General features: G+C 39.5%; 1 protein-coding gene across 2 annotated transcripts in view; it reads right to left on the bottom strand.

Annotated features, from left to right (window-relative positions):
• Positions 1–23,836, bottom strand: part of IMMP2L (inner mitochondrial membrane peptidase subunit 2) — a 691,614-nt gene that overhangs the window by 296,716 nt on the left and 371,062 nt on the right. The gene's annotated exons all lie outside the window — the stretch shown is intronic.

The raw sequence follows: 23,836 nt of genomic DNA, 5'->3' as shown, positions 1-23,836 counted from the left end.
AGCATATGGTAATAATTTTAAGATCAAATTCCTGATTGTGAACAAAACAGCTGTTCTTGCCAGAATCCACTCCTGCGGAAGTAGCCAACGCTGCCTCATTAGTTAGTAAGCTAATGGAAACGTTGCCAGCATTTCTTTCAGTGTCTAGAAAACAGAGTCTGTGTGTGCCAAGTCTTCACTGATTTATTTTTGTAAACAGCGGTGTAATAAACTCAAGGAAGCCAAAAAACAGCAAATTTTTTAAAAATAAATATTCATTTGCTATCAAGATGAATATGACCTTTTTATCCAAGCCTATTACTGACAAGTCAGAAAGACAATGGGAACGAGTCATTCATTTATCTTAACTGCGTGTACGGGTATCACCACAACTCAAGTTTAAACATGTCCTCAATTTTGCATTCCTGTAGTTCTTATGTAAGAAATCACATTATTTTTCCCACGCACCTTATTATTTTCTGACCTTTCAGAAAAATTGAATATAAGTCTACAATATGAAATCATATTCCAGAATTCCACTTTACTCCCTCAGCAATCCTGCACATAACCTTCAGCTTTACACTCATCATATCACGTGGGGATCCTATAATACTGGGGTTCAGCTGGGCATTCTCAGGGGTCAAGATGGTTGTAAGACTTTGGGGCAAGTTATCTCAATTTTCTGAGCCTCGGTCTTAAATCTACAAAATTGAGGTCATTCAGTATCCATTTTATTGTTTTCTTCAACTGACTAAAGGAATTAATTCATGTAAAGCAGTAGGGTAATGCCTGTGACACATTAAGAACTCAATAAAAGTTGATTATTATTATAATACATCAATATGGATCACTGGTTCAAAATTAAGCTGCTTGGTAAAATGGATACTGTGTATATTTTCAGAGTTTCCTTTCTCGGTTTTGATTGAGATACTGTCTTAAAGTTTCAGTATTTTACTTGGATATATTTCACTCTCACAAACTGTAAGAAATCTATAGCATTAGGTTTCTGCGACTTAGGACCCAATGCCCTTTCAAACACATCTCAGAATCTCCATAATTTCTTGTGCATCATAAAAGACAAAATGGACTTGGAATAGAATGGTGCTTGTTGTACGTCTGGTTGCATTCCTAAAATGCATGTCTGTGTTTACGTAAACATTTTTAATCTTGTTCTTTAATTACTTGGGGTGGGGGTGGGGAGGAGTTTCACACAGAAGATGTCACACTGGCATATCATCAGCTAATTTCAAAACAAATAAGATTTCAATGGTGAACATGGCACATAGTCCGGTCTGTCAGGTTCACAGCTTGGAGAGAAGTGGGCACGCCACTCAGAGCACAGCTCGCACGCATCAGACTAGCTAGAAACCACCCATCTAGGTGAGGAGGTGGTCGGTAAAGAGGGAAGGTCAGGCCCAAGCTCCAGACAGCCTCGGCTGACTGGCTGAGTCTGGAATTCATTACCCAGACCAGGAGGATGGCTGGACTTGGATAGTTGGTATTCCAGGTGGGGCTCTCTGTAGGCACTGGAGGATGAAGCTGAGAATCTATGGAGACACTCCCCGTGCTCCGGGACTGGTGTCACCTGCTCAAAGCAGGGCGGGCTGGGGAGGAGTGGGTGGGACTCATGCTCCCTTCCTATCTCCCCCCACCCCACATTCCTCATTTGCAATTCCCATCAAAACCACCTCCAAATAATGTGTCTCAGAGCCACAGGCTCTTTCCCATAATCCTGGCACCTGCATTGGCCCAGCCAGCCTCATCGCTTTGACTGCTCTCACAGACTTCGCAGAGGTCTCTTGGGTCCCAGCGTACCCTGTTCCTAGCCAGTTTCCAAAACATATTGATTCTCCACAGTGCAGCCAACGTAATATTTAAAAGTTCAGTTGAATGATTTCATCTATTTGCATAAAGCCCTTTTAATGATTTTCCTGTGACACTTCCATTAAATCGATGTCCCTCTTCATAACCCTTCACTCACAATATATTCCAGCCACATACATATTCTTTCACTTACTCCTCACATCGAGCTCTTTCCTGCCTCAGGAAATACTATTCCTTCTTTATGGAATGTTCTCTCAACACTACCAAATCATTTCAGAGATGGCTCGGCTCCAATCTTAGCATTTCAGCTTTAAAGTTATCTCTATCCCCATTCAATGAATGGGGTCCCACTGTTATTCTCTGACTTGGCACCCTTTCTTTTCCTTAAAGTATTTTCTATAATTTAGAGCAATTCTATTTGTTTACTTGTATGTGTGCATGCGTGTGTGTGTGTGAGTCTGTGCATGTGTGAGTCTGTGCGTGTTTGGTGGGTTCGGTTTTAGTTTGTCTCCCATAGTAGGCTGTAAATTCTATCAGGGCAGGAACCACATCTCTACTGGGATAAACGGAGCACTCAAAAATATGTATTTAATGAATAAATTAATAAATGAATGAATGAGGTTTTAAAATATGAGAATCATTAACTAAGAAACCCAAAGGAGAAGTCATAGGAACACATGCTGATTTTGAAGTAAAAGGACTGAAGGATCGAAGAAAGTGTTTAGAAAGATAACATTTAAATAGGGACCATGTTCCGTGTACTGCAGGAAGTGATTTTCATTGGTTGTTTCCTTTAATCTTTGAAGCAATTCTTAACGAAAATGGGCCAAATAGCCAACTTTTGCCCATCCAGATCCACTCTCCATTCTTTTCCACTGGGTAGCAAAGAATCTAACCTTGCCCAGACTGAGGTCGGGGATTTGCCCTTGGCTTCTGAGAAGTGACCTCTATGCCCTTGACTTGTTAGCAGTGTCTTTGACTGCCTAGGAGCCTTGGCTTATGAGAGACAGTCTAACCGTATGATTTAGGGTAGGGGCCGACTATACCAGAAAAACCAGCAATATGACTTAGGAAAGGGACATTGGGCCACATAGTCCCAATGAATCTAGAGACTGAGATCAACTGCATGGGCAATCAATCAATCAATCAACCAATCAATCAACCCTGCCTATGCAATAAGAGTCCCAGTAAAGCACTCAATGCCATGGCTCGGGTGAGCGTCCCTGGCTGGCAACACCACATGCATGGTCACACACTGATGCCAGGAAAACAGTGTGTCCTGGCTCCACAAGGGCAGGATAATAGAAGCTTTGCATTCAGCACTTTCTCAGATCTTGCCCTTTTGTGCTTCTTTCATTGGTCAATTTTAATCTGTATACTTTCCCTACAAAAAAACCATAATTGTGAGCATATCAGCTCTCAGTGATTTATGAGTCCTTCTAGCAAGCTGTCAAACTTAAAGATGGTTTTGAGAACCTTCTGCCAGGAGCCTCACAGATACAGGAAATCACTGTCTCATTTTACAGATGAGAAAACAGAAGCTCAGAAAGGAATCCATAACATGTTTAAAGTCACATAGCGAGGGTAAAACTGAGAGTTGAACGCAGGTTTGTTTAATGGCAGAGCACACGCTCTTGCCATTACAACCGGCAGAAGAACATTGACAAAAAAGATAAAGCAGGAAAGGCAAGAGAAATCGGCAGAGAACCAGCAAAATGCATGGTCACGGTCTATAAGAGACTGAGGATGTGACACGGAGCAGCATGAAAGCTATAAAAGCCTTCAAAGAAGAATGTCTGAGTGCTGGTAGCCCCTGAATTAAACCCATGTGACACCAACAACATTTGAAGTGTGAAGCAATAAATATATCTAACATGAATCGCTAATTAAATAAATACACTACGCAGGTCAATTTTGGTGAAGAATACAGTATGTGCTTCATGTATACACACTGGCCTACAGACATATATATACACCTATATAGGGAGCTCAGAGAGAATACAGGATAAGAGAAGAAAAGTGCGTGAGAGGACAGATGGCTACATTTATTTCATGTACCACTAATACTTTTGCAAATATGTTTGTGACTGATGGGCAGCATTTTTCACTGTAGAAAAGGAACACTTCACAATAAACTTTGGCAGAGAAAAATGTATTCTGCATGAAATAATTTCTCACATTTCCAAGCTGATACAAATTAATATGCAAAAAGCACTGAGGAAAAAAGTGATTGATCTTCATATTTTCATGAAATCAGTATGTGGCTTACATTTTTCATGTTCTGAATATGTTGTAAAACAGTACTGCTTTCTAGTCCCGGAAGTGGGGTGGGGGGTGGGCAAGATGACCAAATACACAGGTGTAGGCCCTAAAACTTAGCAATGATTCTTTAGTTGAACAAAAACATGCTTGAGGGAAAACATCAATAAATTATTATCTTTCAAGTTTACTGCTTTTAGGTTTATAATAGCACATATATCAACTTTAAGCAATAGAAAAAAAAACAAGAAAGAAAAACCTTAGTGCTGTCAAAAGCAATTAAAAAGTTCCCTTTAATTTCCAACTGGAATTTAGTGTAGGGAATAGCAATGCTGAAAAGAAACCCTGCTATTCTCCAAACTTGAAACTTCCCAGAACAAACCATGAGGTCATTCCAATTTTAGAAAATACATCTCAGAAGTCTAACTCAACTCCCCTTTGTTCTTTTGTTCACTGAATTAATGGGCTAATCAGGGGGTGAAGCCAGCTCTCTCTCTGCCAGTAACAATGAAAGAGGAATTCCTTGAGAGAGTTGCTTTTTACTCACAATCTAGTCGTGGGCTCAGAAGGAAGCCTGGGTCACAGAAACGCTCTGCCGAGCCAGCGGGGGTGCTCTCCCCAGCGTCATGGGGTCTGCTCAGCAAATGATTCCTTTTGCAATGTAAGCAAATAAATTCACTATTATCGTTCTTTAATCTTCTCATCTTCAAATTGAAGAGACTGATCTAAATCTGGTAAGACAAATAGATTCCTTCCCTTGTACCAACTCCTTTTCACTGGCAACGACTGCTGGGCATCCAAGAAGGAGGCTTTGTGCTTATGGAAAGGAGCACTTGGATCGATTAGCAATGTCTGCCATGGCCAAGCTGCGGTGGATTGGGTGTTTATTTGCTAGGTAATTGTTACCTGTCCTTAGAACTCAAATGCTTGGTATAACGAGGAATAATAATGAACTCATCTACAACGACAGACAATAAATAGCTCTGGACCTCAGTTTTTCATCTATAAAATTAGAAAGTTATAGTGGATAATATCTAGAGTCTCTTAAAATGAGAGCATGCTGTGTTTATAGGTAGAAAAATTTTAAATGTGTCTTAATTGGTATTTGGAGATTTTTAAGTATAATGAACACTGATTATTATATTGATCAATGTTACGTAGCATTTGGATTCCAGACATACAGATATGCAAAGCAATGATTCTCTTGGATACTTTGCTGTACTTCTCACTAATGCTGACCCAATTACCATTTAGGGCCCAGATGCCCAGGGGAGATAGGGCCATCTGGAACTGGTGTCCTTCCTAGAGACACAGCTAAGTGGAATGACAACTGCACTAATTTCAAAGAATTAGCCCCCAGGTTCTATCTATCCAGAATGTGCTACTGAACCAGTTTTCAGGGGCAAAGGTTCTTCCACTATTAGCAAACATATCATGAAACAAGTCACATTCCAGTCTCCAGTATAGCCAACCTGAAGTTTCACACCCAGAATATCTGTCAACCTTGCCCTTCTCCAAAAATAGTCCGCATATAACAGAATATAGCTGATAAATATTATCCAGAACCTCACAATACGGATTTGTAGGTGGAAAGGACAACAGGTTTTTTTAGCACAAGTAGTTCGCATTTTTGTCAGAAATATAGAACTAGATGTAAAATCACAGTGAGAAAAACACCTGCCAATGTGTAAAGTCCAAAGAAGCTTTGAAAGATGAAAAGAAAGCTATAAATTCCATTGGAAAAAATAGTGAGTGCCACAAAACTTTAAATGGTTGCAGGTTCCACTTCACAAGAAAGCCTCTGCATCTGAAAATGCCAGAAATCTGTAAGCTGCAAGACATCCCACCAAAGTTGGAAGTAGCACACCCCAGGACTGCACCTCTGAGAACGCCACGGCAGACAGTGATTAGTATTCAGCTGATGGATAACAGGGAAGTAATTATATAGGCAGATAATGGCTAGAGAAAGATTTTATTCATTTGTTTTGGTTAGATAAAAATGTTATCTGTCTAGAAAGTAACTGGTGATTGGAGAATTTTTTATCAAGAAAACAAGGAAGGTTGGTAAACACTTAGCCAGGTGAAGTTGTTTTTGCAAATTAGACTTTACAAGTCTGCCAAATTGAGCCTCAGCAGGGAAACACTAATTGAGTGTAAAATGATTTTCCCTGCCGAGTTTGGACTAGCAATTCACAGGGGAATCACCAAGGCTCTGTTCCACCATGACAACCACGCTGAAAGGGCCTTGGACAGCAAACACAGAATATGAAATTGTAACTGACCCCAAGATACTTAAAGATAGACCAAACTTACATTTCTTGATTATACACATACAGACATACCTTCACATTTCAGTTAAGTAATTAAAAAGGATTACTTATTTGATATTTTTCTTGACACTATTATTAATTCAAGTCTCTCAACCTAAATTTCAGATCAGAAAAAAATCATGACTTTAAAAACTTGTGTACTTTTTAGTTTTCTAAGGAATATGATGTTATGTATTACTGAAAGTTTAGAACAGATAAAAGAATGCTTAACAGCGAAAAGACAAATGATATACTGCGAAAATTGGCAAAGGACTTGAATACATAGATTTTTCTCCAAACTCAATACACAAATGGTCAACAAGCACATGAAAAGATGTTTAACATCGTTGGACACTAAATAAATGCAAAATTAAATCTGTAAGATATCAACTCAGACCCACTAGAATGGGGAGAATAAAAAAAAAAAAGGAAAATAACAAGTGTTGGCAAGGATGTAGAGAAATTATAACCCTCATCTATATAGCTGGTGGGAATGAAAACTAGTACAACCACAGTAGAAAACAGTTCTGAGGTGGTTCCTCAGAAAGTTCAACATAGAATTACCATATAACCCAGCAATTCCATTCCTTGGTATATATCTCCCAAAATTGAAAATACATATTCAAACAAATATCTGTACATGAATGTTCATAGCAGCAGCATTCACAATAGCTAAAAGGTAGAAACAACCCAAATGTCCTAAGTGGCTAAACACAACGTGGTCTATACACACAATGGACTATCATCCAGTCATAAAAAGGAATTAGCACTGCTGAAGGCTCCATTGCGGAGGAATCTAGAAAACATTTTGTCAAGTGAAAGAACCCAGACACAAAAGGTCACATATTGCATGATTCCACTTATGTAAAATATCCAGAACAGGTATATCCATACAGACAGAAAGCAGAGGAGTGGGTGCAACGCGCTAGAGGAATGGGAACACAAGGAGTGACTCCAAACTGGTTACAGGGCTTTCTTCTGAGGTGTTGAAATGTTTGATGGAATTTGCTATAGGGGGCATTTGCCCAACACCATGAATGTACTAAATGCCACTGAACCGTACGCTGTACGCTTTCAAATGACTACTTTTATGTTATGTGACAGTCAATTTTGTTGTTGTTGTTGTTTTAAGTTGATAGCAGACTTCCCAAGACTGTGTTGTTAAGTGCCCATAAAAAAACAATGAGGTCATGACAAATGAGTGAAAGAAATTTTTAAAAGAATTGCCCACTACCAAATCTCAAACAATCTAAGAATCACAATGGATAAAGATGATAATAGCTTAAAACTCATTATGGGGAAAATAATCCATTAGTCCTTTCTGATACTAAACAAAAAAGGGACAAAATAAAACTATTCCTTACACCAGGATGCCAACGAATACACATAATAGGAATGACAAAGCTACAAGTAACCATTTTCTAACATCATAATAGTACTTAATGCAAGCAAGAATCAACACTGGATGCTAAAACTATTACATAAAATTTGATAAGGAATAGAATATTTATATATATATATATATATATATTTATTTATTTTTTAAGTTAATGCTACAGTGAAAAACTCCTAGCAGATACTACCTCTGCTAAGGGATCAAGTTGAAGTCACTGAAACTGGAACAAAGCTCCCGATGTGATGTACTTACATTGTATTATTTTCCAAATGTAAAACCTCAATCCAATCACGGAAAACCAGAAAAACCTAATATAAGGGAAATTCTATAAAATTCAAAAAGTATCACTGTCATGAAAAACAAAGAAAGTCTGAAGACACATGACAACCCAAGGCAATGCGTTCTCCTGAGTTGGATTTTCAGTGAGGACAAAGTAATGGCTGTAAAATATTATTGGAACAATTAGTGAAATTTGAATATCGACTATATATTAGATAACAGCATTGTACTGACGTTAAAAATCCAGAATTTGGTCATTTTATTGCAATTATGTAAGAGAAAAGCTTCTTAAAAAGAACTTAGAGCTAAAGGGTCTTCATATCTGCAACTTATGTTCAAGCAGATCAACAACGATAGAAAAAAAATGACAATAATATGTGTACAGACATACATACCGTGTTTTTGGGGAAACACAGCATAAATACAGTCACATACACAGCCACATACATATATATGAGAGGGAGCAGAGTTTGCCACTCCAGAACATGTCTTTTTAGGATATTGATGATTGTAACTTGATCATTTTTAAGAAATGAATGAGTCAGGAAGAATTTTTGACCCTATGGCCTAAAACACAAGATAAAGGTCCTGCTCCAGGAAGGGAATTGTCATTACTGGTAACTGTAGTTTAATACAGACTAGTGTGTGGTGGATGAGAGGAACCCAGCGAGGCCCATTTAATCCAAGTCCTCGCTGAGTCCCAGTGTTAAAGGTGGCCCAGCAAATGATTATTTACCAAACATTTGCTTTTTCATTTCCATATGAACTGCCTTCCTGGTCTTTGAAGACCCAACACACAACCCACCTCCCAACCTTCCTCCTTCTTAGCTCAAGATGGCATATCCTGCCTTAACTGTGGGATATGTCCGCAGGTCTTTAGGTTTCATAGTTTTATGGAACCCTCTTATGTACATATGTAATACATTCGGTCATTTTCTGCTGTTAATCTGTCTCATGTTAACTTGATTATTAGTCTAGCCAGAAGAACTCAGGACGGTAGAGGGAAAATTGAACTGTCCTCCCCCCATACATGTGTATGTATATATATGTAAGGACAGAAATGTACCAAGACCAAGTACAACAAACTGTATACCATGCCTCCTTTGGGGGGCAACACTCTCTCCTCGCTTCTTGATGCTTTCTGAATTTTCAAAGTTTCTACATTAACTGGAGCTATTTGGTTACTAAACATTTTTAAATCCATATTTATTTAGTAAAATAATATTAAATGAATAAAGAATCGATACAAGTTTCATTGAGTTAAATCTGACACTGATTTTTTTTCTAAACTCACTTTCTTAAAACACAATACTGGGTGAATGGACATGTACATACTCATATATTTAAATTTGCTAAATTTTAATCATCCTTACAATTCTCTCTCTCCCACACTTTGACTCGGGCTTTAACACCATGTCCTAAACCGTATATGAGATTCTTCATAATTCACACATAAATAAGCTTGAAAATGCATATAAAAGACTATAACTTTTCCCAAAATATACTAAATGAGCTTCTAATTTTACAGACTCATAGATCTCTACCAGTAATTTAGATAATAACTGTAAATTCTCCATTCTTGTTCAAACCATAATCGCTTTGGTCTACTAACAAATTTAGGTCTTCTAAACAGGACTTACTTCTTCAAATAAGATGAGGCTTGGTGTTAATTGAAATGTATGATTGCTACAGCAGACTGCGGATATTATTGCTGTAGGCAGAAACAGAATTATAATGAGGATCTGATAATTCATGTAACTCGAGGCACTTTGAGAGTTCTCCCATTAAGAGAATGAAATACAGATATAACCACATCGACTTGAAACAAAGCAAAGGCTGTTTGACAGACAAATTCAACTCAATCCTTTCAAATGCAATTTTATCACTTTTATATACATACGAAGAATATTTCAAAAAGAGCTATAGGTGATTTGAAGGACCCCGAAAATTAGACTTTATTAGCTAAATGTTAAGTTAAACATCTGATGTTTCCATCATTTAACACTCAGTTAAGTCTGGCTAAGGGTCATTTATAAATGCTGAGTTTGTTATATTTTTCTTATATCAAACACTCCAGTTCAGTTTCCCCCCCCCCCAAAAAAAAAAAAAAAATGCTTTCTGCATGCCAGGCATCAACCTGACTACCAAGAATACCAAGACACACACATCCTGGTCTCTGCAAAACCTTGTCAGGATAACCAATTAGGGACCTAATGTACACTCATTTTGAAAACAGAAACTTCATAATACGTCTCGGTATTAGAATTCTCTTCTCAGCAGCCACGAGAGCTCAAGTGCTAAACGTGCACTATAAGAAAAGACTCTGTGGGCATGTCAGATCAGACACAGCTGGTAGCTTCAGGCTGTTCGTTTCAAAATGAATGGAACGCTCGTAATCAGTACTATTGAGGACACGGTCAACAGCGTAAGTACGCATATACTATTACAACCTTCCTTTCAAATCTAGGGCATTTTAAGTGGCGTTGGGATGCAATGAATTCTAGAGAACAACTTAGTCTACTGGTGTTTCTAAACTTGGTCAGGCAGGAAATCTAAAAAAAACGGCTACTTGAAATATATGTTTATTAAAAATGTGCGACTGCAAATACACTTAAGGAAACGCAGGGAAAAAGGAAACATTTTTTTAAAAAACAAGACTTTCTGATAAGGCTGTTGGCTTTGTATGTTCATTAATGTTATATACTGATCTTCAAGAGTCCATGAAGGCAATAAACTTGCACTTGCTTATTATGCTTGTTTCTGGGTTTTAAACTTGTTGGCACCTCTTTGTAAGTTGGGCGTTCCAAGGAGAGACTTGAGCACCCTCTGTACACAGTGAGTTATCCCCAGGGCACCGCTTACATCCTTTGGGCCAAAGTCCAAAGACAAATGCCCGACCACTGACACTTGTGTAGACAAGTCACCTAAATGCCATGAGTGTCAGCAAAATAGTGAAACAGCAAGGAATCTACAAATGTGTATTAATTTCTGGTTTGTAAATTAATTGCTGTATCAATACATGTCTTGTTTGCTGGAAAGATTGACAGGAGCTCAAAATGGAGGCAATAATACTTCCATTCCCTGCTCCTGACTTCATGGGTTGAGAAGTGGCAACCTCTGATGTTGGTGTCTGCACAGCACTGTGTACATTTAAGAAAATGACAATTGCTCATGTCAAAGAATGAGGAGAACGATGACAAAGATTATATTGTAATCAATCAAAGTCCTGTAAAACCTATTTTGCAGGGTGAGGAAGAAAGAAAGATCATCTGATTTTGCAGCAGGAGCTACTTTCTTTGCTGTCGCTTGGCAGGAGCTAGAGAGCAAGGCAGGAGCCTTCTAGAAGCAGTGTTTTCTCACCCTGAGTCTGAATTGGATGCTCATTAAAGCGCACCAGTTTGCAGTAGCCATTCTGAATTTAACAGTGACAATTTGGAGGCTGCACATTCTGAGGTCTGACTCTGAACATGTGTTTTTTCCCATCAGCATGGAAATAGCACTATACCGTTTAATTGCAAAGCACAACAATGCAAATCTCAATTAATATGAGAACCCACATTTCGCCCTTCCAGTGCTGTATGTCACACTTCTGAGGGAGACCCTAACAAGAGCAGGAATTAAGAATAGGTCACAAGAACATCTGCTTTGCTTATTTTGATTACATGGGCAGGCAAAGGAATTTGCTTTTATAACACTAAAATAACTTGGAATCGACAAAAATAAATGCACCTTCTGTCTCATGGAATGTTATTACAGTAGGATGCTTTGTGGATGCTTGGTGGCATTTCCAAGCATTTTTTTGTTCCCCTCATTTCTTTCTCAGCTCCATAATGCAATCCTCATGGTTTGAGCACTAGACTTCAAATGAGACATCTATTCAGAGCGTGTTCAGGCAAAACGAGTGGTTTCCTTAGTAATGGGAACTGTGTGAGAAGCTTTGGCTCAGCCCCTCCAGCCAACCAGACTTCTCCCTGTCTTCAGCTCACATAGGCTCCCAGGAAGCAGCATCCAGCTGGGAGCACCCCCAAGTCTGAAATGGCTACATCACCGAATATTCAATGCGTTATTGCAATAAAATGTACCCTTTTATAAAGGTTAAAGATGTAAGAAAGACTCCTAACTGTGAGGGGTTAATTGACTCATTTTCTGCAGCATGTCAGTGGAATAGAAAGAAAGATAAGGAATTTCACAAAAAGGACATGCTTTTTTTTTTTATTATTTGAATGTATTTTAAAGCATTTCCTTACCTTAAAACCTTTGCCTGTCTTACACTTTTTCTGTTCATGCCAAAAGACTGCTTTGTCTGATTTCCCAGTTTTCTCTATAGCAAATAGCCTTTGATAAAGCTTTGAAATTCTGTTGTGAGCAAAGTGTGTACATTTTGCTGTTTTATAGTTTCAAATACATAAAAAAATAAAATAATAAAGTAGTTTTATGTATAGCAATGTTGAAGTTTTATGTATGTTATCTATTGATCTATTTACTTATTTATTTTGGGGACAACACAACACTTAGCTTCTCTAACAGAGTAATACAATTGTTATTCATCTTACATATTGACTCTAAAAGGCAGTCAAATACAGACAACTATCCTCAAATAAAACCTAACAGGACAATAAAACAAAAATTATCTGAGCTGATATAATGCTGGGCTTGGAGGATAATAGTTTACAGATGTCTTCACACTATGTTGAAATCATCCAATTAGGAAGGCGAGAATATGGTCCAAGATTTTGAAGTGAGAAAAGTGAGATATGGCTGACTTATGCTGGCATTCTGTGAATGTGCTGTGTGAATCTGGTTACAAATAAGGAACACAGAAAGCCGAAGTTGTGCTCTAAAAATGCAAACAGGAGAATGTGGGCCTCAGATGATATGTGAAGGGAAGAAAATACAATTTTAAGAGTGTTGGCTTTGGAGTTCTACCTAGCTCCTCGCTACCACCATGATTGCAAAAGTAAACTAAGCTCTCTGAACCTCAGTTTCCTCATCTGTGAAATGGGGGCATGCCTAACTGCCTCACAGTCTGGTAGGAATGGCACTGTAGGTATGCAGTGCTCACCACATTTCAGTGTTTTACATGTAGTCAACACTCAACAAATTATAGAAGTACCAATTCTAGGTACTTCTATAATTTCAACATTCGTAACTTCTGCATTTGCAGAGTGATGTATGTTTCAAATGTTGATCTACTCCACTGTGTCTTGTAGATAGCTCAAGGAAAATCATTTGTATTTTCCTGAACAGCCCTAATAAATATAACAACAAAAATAGCATTAGGTTTGCAATCAAAGAGAATACTGCATCCCCACCGTTGACAGTTGTGAGGCCTTTTATTCAGAAATTGTGATGGATTTGTCCTCACAGTTCCTACCCACACATCAGTTCTCGATGCAAACAACAGCAGTTATCTCTGACCCAGTTGGCCCAGTTGATGGTTAGATTATGGCTAATTGTCACACACAAGAACAAAAGCATATCCTTGCTCGCATTTACACACGTCCACACATCCACAATTCTCGATATAAAGACTTAATGCTGCTCTGCTTAAACACTTGGGGATTTTACTTTCTTATCCACCAAACCTCTACTCAAAATCCACTCATCCATTTATCCAATAATACATTCTGATCAATCACTCTGCTTTCTGGAGCCTGAGGCAGAGCTCTAACCCCAGGCTCCCCTGGCAGGGAGCAGGTTTCCTAAAAGAGGGAGTGAGTACATGAACTGCAAACAAAGGGTGAACAGTGGCAGGAGACTTGCTGAAGAAATATGTGTGCCTGACGTGTGTCACAGGGAACCAGCACTGCCAGTGTCTCAGATGGAATCAGCAAAGACACAGAGAAAAACCAGCATGGGGCTTGAGGAACAAAAACATCCCACATGGCTGGAGCAGAAGACCTGTAAGGAGGTCCTTGCACATAAGAGCCAGATGGTGGAGGACCTGAGGGTGAAGGAGCTTGGAATATTTCGTCTGTTTATCATAAGAAACAAATTAGGGGCTTGTTTGTTTTGTTTTGTTTTTCCATGACATGATTTAGGACAGGAAGGGATGAAATTGGGAGCAAGGAAGTTGGTACTACTGCAGCAGCCAAGGAACCAGATGATGGAGACTTAACAGAGAACACAATACGAGAAAATGTGGGGGTGAAATCAGCAGGATTTACTGATGGGGCGAACGCAGGATGTAAGTCAAAAGGAGAAAAGAACCTAAACTTCTCCGGGTAAACGGGTACTGCTACGACGACAAAAGAAATAAAAAGCAAAGGAAGAAAACCCAGTTAGGGGCAAACTGAAGAGGTCAGTTTTACACACACAGAGTATGAGGTGCCTGGGGCTCGTGCATGGCGAGATACGTGTCCGATAGTTTGAGGACTGCGTATAAACAGACACAGAGGAAGATTGTATTTGCAGGAGCAGTGATATATACTTGAGAATAACGAGCACAAAGCTAGAAGTGATTATATGATCTACGAGAGCATGAGGAGAACTGTAGGGAAAAGGAGTAACCTCGGATAAACATCTAAGAGGCGGATGAGCTCACAGTGAAAGCAGACAGAATCTTCCGGAAAGCATGCGCATGCCGAGGAGGCTCTGGTGTGCAAGAACCAAACTGGGAGGGCACTGACGAGATGCCAATGGGACTTTCGGTGGCATGGCTGCAGTGGAAGCAGGTAGAAGTGAGCTGCAAAAGTGAGAAGAAGGGATGTGGTAGCAGCGAATGTTGACAGCTCTTTTGAGAAATGTGTATGAGGAGGAAAAAGAGGGAGTGATCAAGTTGATCGTTAAAGGGAGGACTGTTGTTCTTCCTGCTTTAGTATGAGTAAGAACTCAACACACCTGTTTTGTGGAAATACATCAATTGTACGATAGAACAGGAAGAAAGTCTCCCAGTGACAAATTTCCTGAGAATACAGAAGTGGATGAATTTGAAGAAAGAAAGGGAGATTGACAAAAAGTAAATGTTTCATCCCTTAAGACTATAAAAGAGACAGATTGATGAGTGTGGATAAAGATACATGAGTAGGTTGGGAGGTTGTGAAATTAAGGGAGTTCAGACTTAAAGGCCTGACCCCAGGGAAGTTCAAAGCAATGGCATTTTCCTACGAATATTCAGAGATTGAGAAGCGATGCTGAAGTGAGCATCCCTGAAAATAACGGGATAAAGAGCTGACATAGGACCAACACAAGAACGGAAGAGCATTGCCGAAGACCCAGCTGAAATGTGATGCCCTACGTTCCTTGTGGGTCCCAGCATGCACCACCGTGACTTCCTCCAGAACACTTGACTCCTTGCAGACAGGAATGGAGAACAAAGATCACGGCATTTTCCAGGGGTTCTGACTGGACAGGTATGTGGAAGACTCAAGCGAGAGAATCAAGGTGACTGGCTAGTAGTTTCGATGGTCAACCATGGTAGGTAGGAAAGCGAGAGAGATGAATGGGGACAACCAGGAGGGAAGCGACCTCAGAAGATGTGAGGTCTCCATGGTGTGAAAAGCAGACATAGGGGGAGCACCATTCTTCAACAGCCCAACAGATAAGAGTTAGGGTACAAAGCAGGATACTGAAGTTCACGATCACCAGTGCAGAACAACTCCAGTTGCCAACAAGATCAAGGAGTACCCCTGGGAATGGGTTTCTGAAATTAAGTGAAAGTTATTTTCATTTAAGGAGACTTAGTCATTTTGGATTGGTTTTATACTTAAAAGTTCTCATCTCCCAAAACTGTAGCAGCGGTTAGGGTGGAAAAAAGTATTACTCAGGTGGTAATCAGGTCTCAAATATACAGAGACGCAGGTAGGTAATAGTGGCGTGGGAAGGTGAGGAGTGAAGGTGCCTGATGAAATAGGATAAAATCAACGGCTTGACAATGGTGTTGAGAAGCCAGAGGAGGTGGAAGAACACGATCCCATTAACACTCATAAGCACACATGTGCGCACACACACACGTGCACACACACATGTGCACACACGCACACACACACGTGCATGCACACACGCACATACACGCGCACACACAGCCCAAAGGAGTGAGAAAGGGAGTGGTCTCCAAGCAGAGAGGCTCATTAAATATAATCCGGTACTGGACGGAGATTAAATTTCAGCTAAAGAAGGAAATGGAAGAAGAAGTCTGGGAAATAGCTGAAAGGATGGCAAATCTGCTTACAAATGAGTAACAGGAAAAATGAAAAGAATTAGGGGGTTTCGAGTTGATGAAGCATCAGGCAGCAAGATGGCGGCATGTGACAGGATGCCAGCGGCTTTGGTATCTGTGACAGAGAAGCGCACGCGGAATGATGAGATGGTAGGAAGAGATCTACATCAAATATCCACAAATACCCAGAAGGACCAAAAAGGCCACGTCTCAGAGAGTGACTGGATTTGAGAGTCCGACAGAGGGTGACAGGTCGCAGGTCTCTGAGCTCAGCTAAAGGGCATTCACAGCTCAGGGGACAGCAGAAGGCACATGGCCGAGGCCAGCCTGGGATGCCTGTGCTCACCCTATGTGACTCCCAAATTCAGGCCAGGACACATGGTGGCAGCAGCTCCCTGACCACTGACAACGTGGGTACTGATGCCAGGAAGCAGAGGCCCGGCTGGTGGCACCACCTGCAGTGCTGAGGACACACATGAAGCGTGTGCCCGATGGGCGCTGCTCTCATCTCGTGATAACATGATGCTTAGCACAGTGAGTGGTTCAACACGCAAGCCTGGGACAGAGGTGGCTCCCAACCCTGGCTCAGCCACTACACGCTGTGTTATCCATAGGAAGTAAAGCAACCTGCTTCCTTATTGTCTGTAAAAGGAGGAAACAGTATCTGCTTACAAGCCAACTGTAAGGAATTAGATGCTGTAAGTGAAGTGCCTATTTAGCTCAGGGCCTGGCACACAGCACTCAAGAAATGGCGTTTAATATCGTTAAGTCCTCCCTGGTCACTGCAGTGGACACCACCCTTTACCTGGGGAACTTCTCTTTGTCTTCTACCCTCTAATTTTTGGGGAAGATGGGTAACAATGACAGAGAATGCTTTAGCCAGGGATAAATAAGCATATGGCCCACGGAAGGTCACAGACCTTCGTCCCAAAGTTTTTAAGTTGGAACTAAGAGAAAGGGACAGTTTCTTTTCAGTGGCAAAACTGGGAGGGGGAGGACTTGAGAACTGCTGGTGGCGATCCTGCTGGGCATGGAAAGAAAGCTGGTCTGCAGTACGAGAGAACAAACCCCAAACTCCAGGAAAAGCAGCCAAGGGAGAGGAGAGAACCTCCTAGCAGTACTCGAGTCCATGCCAATTTGTCCCTGACATCCAGCTTTCCCTCTGCCCACATTAGAGCATATAAGACTACATTCCCCTAAACGACCCAGCAAGGTGGTTTTAAACCAAGTTAGTTGTAACCTAAAGTAGTTTACACAGGGATTGTTTCCCTGCCAGCCAAAAGTATCTTGATGACTTCACATACTTATATGGACAGCTACTCACAAATCTGACATAGAGGAGACCAGCAGGGACCACGGCTGCTATTCCTTTCTCGGGATTCCTGGAAGGATGCTCTACACATACCCAGAGGTCAATACCTGCCATCGAGAGACAAAACTTGAATCCTATTAGGCCAAGTCTGCACATTTACCTATACGCATGTGACTTGATTTGAGCATTCCTTGCACTACCCAGAGCTTCGTTTACCCTTTCCAGTTCCCTGAATCAGAAACCAGCTGATGAGGAGGCTGGATCAAAGGAGAGTCATGCCTGAATAAAGTCTACGGAGAGATAATAAATGAAGCTGTAACTCTCGAAAACAGACATGCATTGAGTACCTAGTTTGTGCCCAGAAATGCCTCTACCTGGTCATCTATCTAATCAGCTCATTTCTAAAGACACTCCAAAGACCAAAGATTCAAGCACCCCCCAAAAAAACAGTCCTACTAGGATGTAGTTGGATGATAAGGTGGCGTGAAGATAATTTAAGATTTAAAGCTGAAGCTCCAACAGTGGCATTACCGTAGTAATAGCTACAAGCATCTCCCTTCAGTTCTGCCATTCTTGCCAGTTGTCGTTACTGACTAACAGGTCTAAGTCTATGAACAACCACTAAAAGGTGAGATGGAGAACGTCAGTATTGGGCCTCCTGCCCTCTCCATCAAAGAAGGAGGAGAATCAGATGACAATGACAGCAGTCACCTTCATTCTCCCATCTAGTGCAAGTCAAGCAAAAGTGACATAAAATACTCATGAAAATTCAAATGACCCTTTAACTTACAGGTGGTACAATATAACTCAATGCCTAAATATTCTACTGGCAAAAAATGTTTGCTTTCTTTTGATCAGAAATCACTGCCTTGATTTTGGCTTCGATATAAACTGATAAGCTGCATTAGCTCACCTTTACAAAAGAACCCATATAAAAGCAAATAATAATAATAATAATAGCAACAGATTTTGCATAAGAAGATTGCATCAGGGGCAAAATGTTACCTCATGCCATCTTGGTCCTAATTTTTGCTTAGAACTTGCATGACTCTTAGTTGTTATATGAACCCAACTACATTTAATATGTACTAATCAAAGAAGGTGAAAAGAGGAAGTGGTCAGCAAAGAAAAAGGCCAAGTCAAAGACACGCTCTAATCTTCCACAAATCACATACTTTCTATGAAAAACCTCATGCATAAACTGAAGTCACCAATCTGACAAAATCTATTCCCTTTGGGGGTAGGTTTTTTTATTAACTAAATGATTCTGATTTTACTTAAATGTTTGGAAAAAATTGTACACAAAGCAGTGACTCCTTCAGTCACTCAGTGAAGTTTAATTAATCAAACGTTGACCTTTTAATATGTAAATGGTACTATTGAATAGACAAAGCAAATAGGACATACTCATGTTTTCTGCCAACAAGCTGCTTACTATCTAGGCACAGATACACGATAAATGATAATACATGTTGGAACAAGAAAAGTACAGTACACAGAAGTAAATTTAAATGTGATAAAATGAGGAAAATACTTTCATTGAAATGTCTGGGTGGGGGGCTTCCTAAAGGATGGGATTTTTGAGCAGCAGTGGCACGCTTAAAGAAGAAATAAACAGCTAAGAGTACAACATGCAAGGTACGTTCAGGAAGTGAGAAGGCTTTGCTGTGGCTGAGAGATGAAACGTGCTGGAAGCAGGAAGAGAGAGATGCTGGACAGTGACATGAGAAACACATCTGGTTGAGTGTGGCACAGTGGGAAAGTGTCAGCCTTGGAGTCACACAGACTTTGGTTTGATTGCTACGCCAGTGAGAAGCTACGCGAGTTTTTGCACAAACAGCCCTCAGTTTTCTGATCTGTAAAATGAGACTAATTGACCGAAGAACATTTGAGAAGTATAAAAAAAAGAAAAGAAAACCTTCCTTTAGCCCATCAAAGATAACTACTGCCAATAGTTTGGTGTATTTCCTTTTTTGATATTTTTCTTTTTATTTATATCTGCATGCACACATATATACAGTATACATATATATAATTATATATATATATATATATATATATATATACACTGTATATATGTGTGTATATATTATATATAATATATGTATATATATATATTTAATGTTTTACTATTTATTTATTTACACGGCGAGAGAAGAAGTAAAAGTCAATCCTCTGACACAGAAGAATGAAGAGCTGCTTGGAGAGAAACCGAAATGAAAGACAGTTTGGATCTATGCAGAAAGACAAGGAGAAGGAAGGAGAAAGGAGGCTGAGGAAGAGACAGACAGACAGACAGAGACTCAGCTCCTTGATTTACGACTCCTCCTCATTCTTGGTTGTGAATTTCCTGAGTGGTGACATCACTTACGTTCTTCAACTGGAGTCATACCCCTCATTAAAAATAAGGCCTACAGTTACATGAGGCTCTCATTTTTTCCCTCCAATCCTAGCTTTCAAAAGTCCTTTGAAAAAGTAAGTGAGAACTCAGATCCAACTTTCTTTAGTTCAACATTCTAACAAACAGCCATGCACCTTCCCTCCTGTTTCTGACTTCAGAGCCAATCTGCTATCAGAGTTAGATGACAAAGGACATGTCACTGAAGATCTTCCCAGCACAGTGCCAACCCCTCCTCATCAGTGGCCCATTCGTATCTATTTAGCTTTCTGCGGATTTCAACCCATCCTTCCCATTAGGCACTGCATTTCTTCAGAGCTGTTTCTCAAATTGTGCCAGCCATAAAAATTCTGTCGTTAACACTGAACAATCACAACTATATAAAATTACCCACTGTCTAGTGCATAAAACTCATTCCTTTTTAAAAATAGTCTTTTATTTTTAGCCTCCCTTGTTGCTGACTACATTGAGTTGGTTGGCTCAGTCATCAATCAAGCATTTATTTATTTTACAAATGAAAATCGAGCGCCTTGTGCAATAAAAAGAGCCTTGCTTGGCGCTGTAGACACACAGCACTGAGTTCATATTTCAGCCCCGTTGTTTAGTAGTTTGGGGGGACATTGGGCAAGTAGCCTCCCTCCTCTGAGCCAACGTTTCTACGCAGTCAAATAGGGATAAAAAGATCTATCCTGTAAAGATGTTACAAAGACTAAAACACTTTTAAACATAGACAGTTAGTACTCAACAAGCTTGTTTTCTCCATGTTTTATGTGCTATGGAGCTTAAAGGTGAGTGAGATATAGACCCCCCCCAGAAGAATCTTATCAGCTAAAAGGGGAAATGACTCAAATTATAGAAATAACTATAATACAAAAAAAGTGACAGGAGGAATAAAGAATGCTATTTTGGGTCAAATAAGAGATTGTATCTTGTTAGAAGGTCTGAGAAGATTCCACAGCAACTGGGCAGAGAAGGAGAAAGTCATTCCAAACAAAGGGGAAAGTTGGAACAAAGGATGTTGAGGACGATGATGACGGTATGGTGATGTCAACCATTCATTCAAGTTGACTATGTTGCAGATACTTTTCTGAGCTTTCACACATATTACCTACTTTAATCCTGTTAACAACCCTAGGAGGAAACAGAGACAGAGATGTTAAGTTCTCGCTCAGGGTCACAGAGCAAGGGAGTGGGAGGGAAAGCATTCAGACCCGGCAGTCTGTCCTCAGAACCCACACTCTGACCACTGCCCAGACCACTTCCCTAACGAAAGTCCACTGCTTCTCTGATAACAAAACAAAACCCCAGAAAACCATTGCCCAGGAGTCCATGAAAGAGCAATAAGCCTTCACAAATTAATAACTTCAGCCTTAAATCAGTTAATACATATTTATTGTACTCCTGTAATTTCTTATTTGATCATGAAGGCAGAACTCTTTCAACAACATGTCAGGACTGTAATTATACATTTATGTTTTAAAATTATCTCAATACATTTTCATTAGAACTGAATACTCATTCAGGAAACCCTGCAGACATCGATCGCCAGGCAGCTGACATGTACAGCCGTGTAACAGAGGACAGCTGCAAGGTGAAACTTCTCTGAAGTTTCAGTAGATTCTTAAGGGAAACAAATCTGAGAAAGAAAGACAACAGAAGGAGGAAAAGAATGAAAAACGGACATAGATCCATTTTCCAGTGCATGAGAGGGTGACATGGGGAAAAAAACCTTGGATGACCTGACGGGGGTGCTCCTTCTTGCTCAGCTGTGGGCACCCAGACAATCGCCTGGTCTCTTAGAACTCAGGGCACTAGAGTCTGAAGATTTGATTGTTTTCATAATTTGATGACCATTCACAATTACATTACTTCAAAAGCCCTGAAATCCTTATTCAGCCACAATTTAATGTCTTCATATGGTACTTCATTAAGATGTGACAACTAAATAAGTTTTTAACACACCTTTTTGGAGAGCCGCCTTTGGTATTTCCAGTAAATGACAGACCTGACTGATCAGTGAAAATCACCGGAAACAAACACTGATTCTGCTAAGCTGCTGATGTTGTTAGAGCAAGAAGAAAACTACAGCCAAAGACCAAGATACTCATCCTTTTCACCGAAAGCCGGGGCTATTTTCTTTCTTACATTGAAATCTCACTTCTAATGTGCCATGATATTAAATTTATAAAAATGAGTATGAGATCTTTTGAATTTAACATATGTCCACAGCAAAAAGACAACTGCAAGAAAAGCCATCCAGTGTCCTATGTGCCAGAAAAGACAGCAATTTAGTTAAAACAACTCCCTCTGGTATAACATAAGGGAACATTAAAAATATTAAACTCTCACTGAGTTACAGCTTAGATTTTTCTTTGATTTCTGAAAGAGTCTGAAATTTAAAATACTAGGTATCGTTGTTGGTTTCATTTACAAACCAAGAAAGTAGCTTAATCATATATATGTTTGATTATCACCACTTACCATCATTATGGGAGTGCATTATAATTGGTTTGATTACTGGGTTTGTCAATTATACAATCAATACCAATCAACCAAAGTGATATGCTTCAGGAGTGAATGGTATAAAACTAAAATTCCTTTTTCAAATAATTATCATATTTTTATATAATTATTCCATGTGTGGCAATAAAATCCTTCAAGTGTTGAAATGATTTGAAATATGCAAGAAATTGGAGGTGGAGAGAGTAAAATTGGAGGAGGAGAATAAGGATGATTGTTTCTATTATCACAAGGACCTTAAATTATAAGTTAGATACATTCCATGACAACACCCCCAGCGTCTGACCAAAGACCCCTAACATTTACAGAGTAAACACTAGAGTGTCTAGTAGAGATTAAACTTTACAATAACATTCTGAAATAGGTACTAATTAAATTAAGTGAGAAGTAACTTTTCTCTTGAATTCATTTTTATTCAAAAGTTTAGAAACCATTTCAATAAATTTTTCTAGATGGAAAATATAAAGCATTTGGAACTTTTTAAAGAAAACTAGAGTGAAAATATTTAGTGAATAGAAACAAAACTGCTGTTTTGTTTTGTTGTTAAGTTCCTGATATCAGCATAACGGCAAACTACCGGTCTATGTTATTTCAGTAAACACAGAGCAATCAGATGTGAAGCTTTTTCCCCCTCCAAGTAAATCTAATAACCTGAAAATGTCATTTGTTTTTACTCCACTAGAGGGTAGTCTCTCAAAACAAGGGCTGGAGTCATGAATTTAGCCCGCTTTTGACCTGTTGATAAATTAATCCTCGTGTTCCATTCTTATCAACAAGATGTTTCTCTAGTATCCTAATTAAGGCTGTAAAACATGCATTTTTTACATTGCTGTCTATTTATTCATAGGTGTTCCTGCAGAAATATACACTGCTATGCTTTTCTGTGTTTCTTTTCCCAATTTCTGTTAATTCAGTGTTTTATGTATGTGGTGTTTAGAGTATATTTTCCTGGTAAATATACATTCAGAGTTAGTAGGTCTAAGAATCCAAAAAAAAAAAAAAAAGTTTTCTTGAGGATTTAATCTATTACAGTTGAAATATCCCCCCAGAACAGTAAAACATACACCCTACACACACGCACACACAGAACACAGATACCCACATACACACCCCAAACACATGCTCACTCATATGTGGCAGAATAACTGGATCACATATAGAGAAGTGAGTGAATGTAATTGGAAATACAAATTTTTAAAAAATATCACCTCATGTGACAATGTTGTGAATGATAGAGAAGCAAATACATGCTTTATTTAAAAAATCTGGTCAATTCAGATAAGAAATGGCATTGCTTTTTTTTTTTTTTTAAGGTGTTATTGAACAGTAAGCACATACGCTGAATTAAGTAGGGCCTGGAGCGGACCAAATGCCACTTAAAGGGCTCCGAGCAGCTCGTCTT

Source organism: Rhinolophus sinicus, chromosome 4 (genome assembly GCF_057876585.1).
Source record: "Rhinolophus sinicus isolate RSI-liver-muscle chromosome 4, RSI-T2T, whole genome shotgun sequence".
NCBI lineage: Eukaryota > Metazoa > Chordata > Mammalia > Chiroptera > Rhinolophidae > Rhinolophus > Rhinolophus sinicus.
Note: the sequence above shows the minus strand (reverse complement) of the source record. Positions and strands in the feature narration are given on the sequence as shown.